Here is a 9,257-nt window from a genome sequence, read left to right on the forward strand (position 1 = left end):
AGGAGAAGTTAAAATTATTGACAATGTGCTATATACATTTTGTGGTAGTCATGGAGACACAGCACTTCAATCTCCCTTCAAGAGAAAACTTGACCTTCCAGCTGCAAAGAATGTAGTTACCTATCACCCCAGCTCATAGATGCTTCAGGATTCATCTCATTTTTCCTGATGGGTCCAAGATCTTCCTGGTCAGCCACCAACCAATAACTGAGCACAACAGTGGTAATAGGGCCAGAATTATTCAACCCAATGCAGGACAGCTGTAACTGGCAAACCTTATTGTTCTCAACTAGACTGACCAAAACTTAGTCAGGATCTGCATAAAGGCCTCCCTGCCCAATCCTACTTTCTCTTTGCATTACTTTTACAGGTGTCAGATCTATATCATGGTCTGAAGACTTTCTCTGTCCAATCCTACTTCCTCTCTCTTTTATTTTATTTCTTATTGATATTGATTATTTCTTATTGATTTCTTATAGTTGATTTACTCTCTTCCTTTTATTTTTTCATAGGCATTGCCTTTCCCCCCAAAAAACTTCGTATGTTCATCACTTCATTCCATCATCTGTTTCTTGCTAAATATGTATAAATTTGCATTCATATAATTTTATTTAAGGCTGTTGCATATTGTGCTGGTTAACTATGTCAAAAGCCTGATACCCTGAAAGCACTGTCCTTTTTGCCTTGCCCACCAGGCTTCAAGCAGCAACTGTATATATGCATTTGGGTTCAAAACCTCCATGTAGTGATGCAATAATCTACATGTTGAGTTATGCTAGACCGTATGTCCTCATCTAGACTAAATCAATGGCTGTCTCTCCTGGCTTCATAATGTAATCACTTGGGCAACTTATAAATAGATTGATGCCAAAACCCCATTCCAGAGATTCTTATATAATTGGAACCAAGATTGAGAAACAAACTCAGTGTTGAGAAAGTAGACTCTTTGGCCCTTATCTCTTGAAAATACATCCTGATTTTAGCCTCAGAATTTCATCATCCTGTAACAAGAAGATTCACGGAAAGGCAAACAGAGAAGTAAGTAAGCATTTGCTTCAATCTCTGCCCATTTAAGCTACCCCTAATAAAATCTCACATGCTAGAACTGAGGCTCAATTTCTGTATTTCCAAATGGCACATTGTTGACTTGTATCATAAATCCTAATTAGTAGAGACCATGAGATCCTTCAAAGGTGGGACTGTGCCATTAATACTGCTGATCAGATGCCAGGAAAGATAACACAAGCTTTGGAACAATTGATCTCTCCATATCAATGTGGACTTTTCTTCTTATTAAACAACAAGTAAAACAGCTATTTTTTTTCTTTTTATGTCATTTACTATGTTATGCTAAATTCTCAACCGTTTCTTTTATTTGGTTTTGTTTTTCTATTTTTAGTTTGCACCCGTGATTTCATGTTACCTCAAGCACTTTTAATTAAACAAATAATAAATTAAAAGACAAGGCGTTCCCACCAACAGTGCAACAAGGTTCCCTTTTCTCCACACACTTTCCAGAATTTATTGTTTGTAGAGTTTTTGATGATGGCCATTCTTACTGATGTGAGATGATATCTCATTGTAGTTTTAATTTGCATTTCTCTAATGATTAATGATGTTGAGCATTCTTTCATGTGTTTGTTGGCTGTATCTGTATCTCTTCTTTGGAGAAATATCTATTTAGGTCTTCTGCCCATTTTTGGATTGGGTTGTTTGTTTTTTGGATATTGAGCTGCATGAGCTGCTTGTAAATTTTGGAGATTAATCCTTTGTCAGTTGCTTCATTTGCAAATATTTTCTCCCATTCTGAGGGTTGTCTTTTGGTCTTGTATATGGTTTCCTTTGCTGTGCAAAAGCTTTGAAGTTTCATTAGGTCCCGTTTGTTTAGTTTTGTTTTTATTTTCATTTCTCTAGGAGGTGGGTCAAAAAGGATCCTGCTGTGATTTATGTCATAGCGTGTTCTGCCTATGTTTTCCTCTAAGAGTTTGATGGTGTCTGCCCTTACATTTAGGATGGAGCTTCCTTAAAAAACTAAAAATAGAACTACCATACAACCCAGCAATCCCACTACTGGGCATATACCCTGAGAAAACCATAATTCAAAAAGAGTCATGTACCAAAATGTTCATTGCAGCTCTATTTACAATAGCCAGGACATGGAAGCAACCTAAGTGTCCATTGACTGATGAATGGATAGAGAAGATGTGGCATATATATACAATGGAATATTACTCAACCATAAAAAGGAACGAAACTGAGTTATTTGTAGTGAGGTGGATGGACCTAGATAGAGTCTGTCATACAGAGTGAAGTAAGTCAGAAAGAGAAAAACAAATACCGTATGCTAACACGTATATATGGAATCTAAAAAAAAAAAAAAAGAAAGGAAATGGTCAGAAGAACCTAGGGGCAAGACGGGAATAAAGATGCAGACCTACTAGAGAATGGACTTGAGGATATGGGGAGGAGGAAGGGTAAGCTGGGACAAAGTGAGAGAGTGGCATGGACATATATACACTACCAAACATAAAATAGATAGCTAGTGGGAAGCACCCACATAGCACAGGGAGATCAGCTCGGTGCTTTGCGACCACCTAGAGGGGTGGGACAGGGAGGGTGGGAGGGAGGGAGATGCAAGAGGGAAGAGATATGGGGACATATGTATGTGTATAACTGATTCACTTTGATATAAAGCAGAAACTGACACACCATTGTAAAGCAATTATACTCTAATACAGGTGTTTAAAAATAAAATAAAATAAAAGGCGTAACTGTGAGCACAAATCAAAATGACCCAAATCCTCAGAATCTTAGCTCAAGCCGTCATTTCCTGGTTTGTTTACTACTTGTACCCATCAATATAAGCACATTTGCAGACCCCACCGACACCACAGTGCTCGTGTAGTTTAATTAAAAGGAAGAAATCTGCATCTTAATATGCAAAAGCTATTCATAATAATGGATGATAGTGGGATGTTTATTAGCATATCAACAGTTAAAAATTACTTGCCACTTACTCTTTCCTCAAGTTTATATGGTATAATATACATGCTAATTTTATATTAGGTACAAGAGTTGATAAATTGCTGTTAGAATATAGAGATTATAGTGATGGTTCTTTTTTATTAATTCAAGTTTATTAAACAATGATGCACTGAAAAAGAATGATTTAAAAGGGAATAAAGCAAACATTTTTACAAGACATACTATCACGACAATTTTGCATAATTTTGTATAATGAAACATAACATGAATATAAATATGAAAAACAAATTGCAGAGGAAATAAATATCTACCTCTAGCTATCACATATTTTGGGGGTGGATTAGTTGAGCATGGTATATAAACAGATATACTATTTCCTGTCTCTAGAGATTCAATATGGTTTTCCTACAATTTATTTTTCATTCACAGGAATACCAACTGCAGAAATGTAATTGGCCTGTTATTGAGTCAAATAAGGAATATTTTTGTAAAATGCTACGAGTACATTCTTTCACCTAATGAGTAAAAGCCAAGCATACTGCTGACGTATTGGTAGCTAAATTCATTTGGCTTAGTTCACCATCTGCTGTGTCAGCAATAATTTATACTGCGATATCTCAGTTTAGGTGTAGGATAAAAGTCACAAACAGTAGACAATGAAAGGACATAATTCAGGATAGCCTAAGCAGTATTTTAAAATATCTTAATTAGGTATCCTATTTAAAAACTGGAAGATTTTGCATAAATGAATGCAGAATCTGGCTTTTCTTGAAAAAGCAAAAGATTTCCAAATGCCTCCCACATTCACCCCAGGAAACATAGTGGAGCCAAGCATGCCTAATTTTTTTTTTCCCAAAATAATGAAACAAGTCATTCTTCATGCTAAAAGAGTCAGGAAATGTCTGTAGAGAAACCAAGTGTCTGCTTGAGAAAGAATCCTTCCTCATGGATATTACCAGTGGCAAAAAAGTTGCCACTTCTAACAAAAAATTTTACTTCCCTGAAGAAATGTTGGTTAGATGCCTTAAGTCACATATTTCATCATGTCTCTTTTTCCCTAGCAGACAGGAAACTCAAAGCCAACATAAAATGCTGAAAGTCTCCCCAAATCTGCTCTTCTCAAAATCTTTCCTAAACCAATAACTGGAATCTCTTTTCTTCTAGTTGCTTAGAGCAACAACTTCAAGGTCCTTTTTGAATCATCTTGTCAGAATTAAGTTTTAAACTGAAATGTCACCTCATTGACCTCTATTGCTAACGTTTGAAGACTGAGTGGAGGTTTTTCACTTCCTGGTGAGAAAAGCAATCCAGTACGGGAGATGAAAGCTGGGTAGTAAAACTGGGGTAGGCATTTTAGAGCCACAGGGGTCTCTGTCTCATTTCGGAGAACCACATCTTTGAGTGCCACTGACTGCTGGTGATATCTGGGCTTATTGATTAGGTACTATGTAAAGGCTGGCCTGGTGGGCCATGGTTTCTGCTGCATCACAAATCACCTCTCTTAGAGTGACAGCTTTCCATCTGCCTTTGCTGCACTAAGGAAGCACCCGTTTCAGGGTTATTGTACCCATTGCCATTTTAACCAAAGTGAGATTTATACAACTGTCAACTGGCTAGATGGTTCTGTCAGGATTCCCTGGTCCCTCAGTCTAAAAAAACCCATGGAATCTTCCCTCTTATCCCTTGCCCCCATTATCTACATACACATGAAACACTTTTTACCCTTCTCCAAATGTACTTAACATATTATATATTTTATTTATGTTGTTGTTTGTCTCTCCTATTAAAGTATAAGCTCCACAGAAGTTTTTAATTTCATTTTTACTGCTATATCCTCAGCTCCTAGAACAGAGTCTGCTTAATAGTAAACACCCAATAAATATTTGATGAGTTATTAAATGCCATCCTTTACTACCAAATGTACCTTCATGTTACATTGTGTTGATGTATGATCGGGTATAAATTAATAAATTATAATAAGAACAGAAGAAAAAATTTAATGCCTGTAGATTTATATCCATTAAAAGCATAGCAGTGGTATGATATTAGTTACCGTGGAAGGCAGAATAATGGCCCCACAAAGATATCCATGTCCAAATTCCTGCAAGTTGTGAATATGTTACCTTACAGGGCAAAAAGGAATTAAGGTTGCACATGGGGTTAAGGTTGTTAATCTGTTGACCTTAAAAAAGGGAGATTATTTGGGATTTGGGGGCGGATGCAATGTAATCACAAGGATCCTTAGAAGTGGAACAGGGAGGCAGAAGAAGAGGACAGAATGATGCAGTGTGAGAAGGACTTAACCCACAGGTGCTGGCCTTGAGAATGGAGGAAGGGACCATAAGCCAAGGAATACAGGCAGCCACTAGAAGCTGGGAAAACAAGGAAATGGATTCCCTCTTGAGATTCCAGAAAAACATGAACTCCTTGATTTTACCCCAGGGAGACTTACGCCACACTTCTGACCTCCAGAATTATAATCTGTTTTTGTTGTGTAAGACAAATTTGTGGTAGTTGTTTATAGCAGTAATGGAAAAATGTATACAGTTATGTCAGATATTTTAATTGTTGACTCTTGATAAGATAAAAGAACTCTTATGTACATATTTTCATTGAAAAAAATACTTGCACATGCTTTGCCTTTCAAGGGATCAGAGTACTCTTTTTTTAACTGAAGTATAGTTGATTTACAAAATCATGTTAGTTTCAGGTGTGCAGCACAGTGATTCAGTTATATATATATATATATATATATATATATATATATATAAATATAAATATATATATATTCCTTTTTCAGATTCTTTTCCCTTAGAGGTTATTATACTAGGTCTTGTTGATTATCTATTTTACATATATTAGTGTGTGTATTGTTAATCCCAACCTCCTAATTTATCCCTCCCCCAACTCTCTTTCCCCTTTGGTAACCATAAGTTTGTTTTCTATGTCTGTGAGGCTCTTTCTCTTTTGTAAATAAGTTCATTTGTATGATTTTTTTAGATTCCACATATAAATGATATCATATGATGTTTGTCTGGCTTACTTCACTTAGTATGATAATCTCTAGGTCCATCCATGTTGTTGCAAATGGCATTATTTCATTCTTTTTTATGGCTGAGTAATATTCCATTATACATATATTGTAACATCTTCTTTATCCATTCATCTGTTGATGGGCACTTAGGTTGCTTCCATGTCTTGGCTATTGTAAACAGTGGTGTAATGAACATTGGGGTGCATGTATCTTATTTTTTTAATCGTAACATTTTATTTACCCCACTGTACCAAAATATTATAATCTCACCAATATACAAAATTGAGATATTTTACATTCTTTCTTTGTACATCTTCAAAATCTGATGTGTATTTTATACTGATACCTCATCTCTATTTGGACTAGCTACATTTTGAGGGCTAAATACTCACATGAACCTAATGATAAGGAAAGATACTGGCCTGCACATTTCCACTGTCTGGCACATGTGCTTGTAGACAAACATTGTGAATGACCGCCACTCTCTAAATTCTATATTCTATCATTACAGATTTGGATCTACTACTATGGGAACCCATACATTAACAAACATTAAACAATGTAAGACCAGTACTATGTCTGATACTAGATAAATGGCAATGAAAATGACTGCCATGGATCACAACTAACAGTGAGTAGACAATCTTCTTTTTCTCTGTAGCACTTACCACAATTAGTAATTTTCTGTATTTTCTTACTTATATTGTGTAGTAATTTTCTGTATTTTCTTACTTATATTGTATATATGCATCTGTTTTTCCTATGACATTCCATGAGGGAAGGAATTATTTCTGCCTTGTTTGCCATTATACCTCTGGACCTCAGTAGAATATGTTTTACACACAGATCATCAAATACCTGTTAAATGAATGAATACGACCTTGCATTGATTTTCAGGCTGAACCAGCTTGTCATTTCATTCTTCACTGTTTTCCAATAGTTAAGACATATTCCACATTTTCTCAGTGAAAGCAGTGAATAGCTGTTTTCTCTTCATAATAATTTCTAGTAGCTTAACTCAAATATTAAAAGTAGGGAAATTCCCCACTAGTCAGAATCACATTTTTCCTGTCTTCAGCAGACTCCTCCTCTCCAACACACAACAAAAGCAGAATGGTTGAGGCACAAATGAACAAGTGTCAGAAAACAGCCTCTCCATCAACCTCTTAGACTGAGAGAAAAAGGAAAACAACATACATGCACCTAGAAGAAAAGAATAGTGAATATTGTTTCCTACCACACAGTCAGTAGTGGCAAGGTTCTTAAGAGCTCTGGAAACTTCAGAAACTCCTTTGGCAAACCATTCTAAGTTAAACAGTAGAAATACTGTAATAGCCATGATAAAAGAAATCCTAAAACTGGTAATTTAAACAAAGCAAAATAGCATGTCATGTAACATCATGACTAAATGTGAAACCTGTAACAACAACAAAAAAACCCAAAAACCCAAGCTCAAAACTCATTCTGTATGATATGAAATAACATTGTATTTTAAAAGTCCTTTTGCAAACTGTAGAAATCATTTTATTTAAAATGTATACCCTGGAAGAATGAAGGAGTTGAGATTGAGGGCAGCTCTTACCTTTCTATTCTGTATATAGTAAAACGGCACTTTAATAATACTGGCATTTCCCAAATTTATCTGTTTTGTAATTTTAGCACCAAAAACTCAACTCCTCATCAAATGTTTCCTGTTTTGCAAAGTATTGGAATACAAAACATTTCATAGTTCAAACTTTAGTCATCTGTTTTGTGTAAATCAATTTTTAAAAAAACCAAATCATATTTAAAATGCACTAAAGAAAATTACTTTTCCCTTTTCTTTCTAGGTGCATGTTCCAAAAGTGGTGCATGTTCCAAAAGTGGTGTAAATTCAGCCTCCTCACTGTGCTTTCTTTTCTTTTTTTCTTTTTATGGTCACTTTGGTAACCACTGGACTCACTGCCTTGGAAAACAGTGTCCTGATGCTTTTTCTTCTTCTTCGGCTCTTCCTCCCAGAGGCCATTCACATTGTTATTAATCTGCAGATCTGTCTCTTCCTTCATGGTAACATCTGCAAAATTTGCTAGCTCTGTGGTACCACTTTCCACTTCATATGGCTCTGGGTCTTTGTTCTTTTCCTTTTTCTTCTTTTGAGGTTTTTCAGTAGCTTCTTCAGTGCCAGTTTCTGTTACTTCTTCAGAAACTGCAGAGCACTTCGTTTGTAAACTAGTGGTATTTAGTTTTCCCCGAATGCAGAATACTCCAGCAGCATCTGAGTCTAAACGAAATACTTCAAATTCTAGTTCATCACCCATGTTTATCTCCAGAGTCTGCCACTGCTTGGCTGGCATCTGCTCAGGTTTAGGAACAGCCAATGTGGCTGGAAGACACTTTATTAACTGTACCCATAAGTTTTTGCCCTGGTTCAGGGCAGAAAATAACAAAATCTGCTTCAGTGTTAAGATGAATGTGTCCTTGATCATCATAAATATCTCCTAATTCACCCACTACTTTGATGTTATCATAAGCAATGGGTACACCTAAAAGGCTCTCGGAATAGCGCAGGAGCTCGGCATCGAGCTGTTCTCGGATACCGGTGCGTTTCCTGTTAAGGTAGCGCGGCGACGGTGCGATGTGTCTTCGGTGCGGCCCCGCCACCAGGCAGGAGTAGCGGCTATTCACGAGCGCACAAGCGGCCACGTAGGTAGGCAATTCTAGGCAAGGCAAGACGCCGGCTGGTCCCACCACCGGCCCTTCTGAGGCCGCCTTCGACCGCGGAGACGCTGAGCAACCCGCAGCCATGCGGCTGGTCAGGTTTGCCACCCATGTATCTTTTTGAACTATGGTTTTCTCTGGATGTATGCCTAGGAGTGGGATTGCAAGATCATATGGTAGCTCTACTTTTAGTTTTTTAAGGATCCTCCGTACTGTTCTGTGTAGTGGCTGCACCAATTATTATTCCCACAAACAGTGTAGGAGTGTTCCTTTTTTTCCCATACCTTTTCCAGCATTTATTATTTGTAGACTTTTGATGATGACTACTCTGACTGGAGTAAGGTGTTACCTCATTGGAGTTTTGATTTGCGTTTCTCTAAAAATTATTGATGCTGAGCATCTTTTCATGTGCCTTTTGGCCATCTGTATGTTTTCATTGGAGAAGTCTATATTTAGATCTTCTGTCTATTTTTCGATTGGGTTGTTTGTTTTTTTGATATTGAGCTGCCTGAGCTGTTTGTGTATTTTGGAAATTAATCCC

At 36.8% G+C, this 9,257-nt stretch overlaps 1 pseudogene across 1 annotated transcript; it reads right to left on the minus strand.

Moving 5' to 3' along the window:
* Nucleotides 1–7,582: 7,582 nt before the first annotated feature.
* On the minus strand, nt 7,583–8,803 carry LOC309961705 (DNA-directed RNA polymerase I subunit RPA43-like; annotated as a pseudogene). The gene has a single exon. The product of its transcript is annotated as a DNA-directed RNA polymerase I subunit RPA43-like (transcript).
* Between the last annotated feature and the right edge of the window lie 454 nt (nt 8,804–9,257).

The sequence above is a fragment of the Leucopleurus acutus genome (genome assembly GCF_964270905.1).
Source record: "Leucopleurus acutus genome assembly, chromosome: 5".
In the NCBI taxonomy this organism is placed as follows: domain Eukaryota; kingdom Metazoa; phylum Chordata; class Mammalia; order Artiodactyla; family Delphinidae; genus Leucopleurus; species Leucopleurus acutus.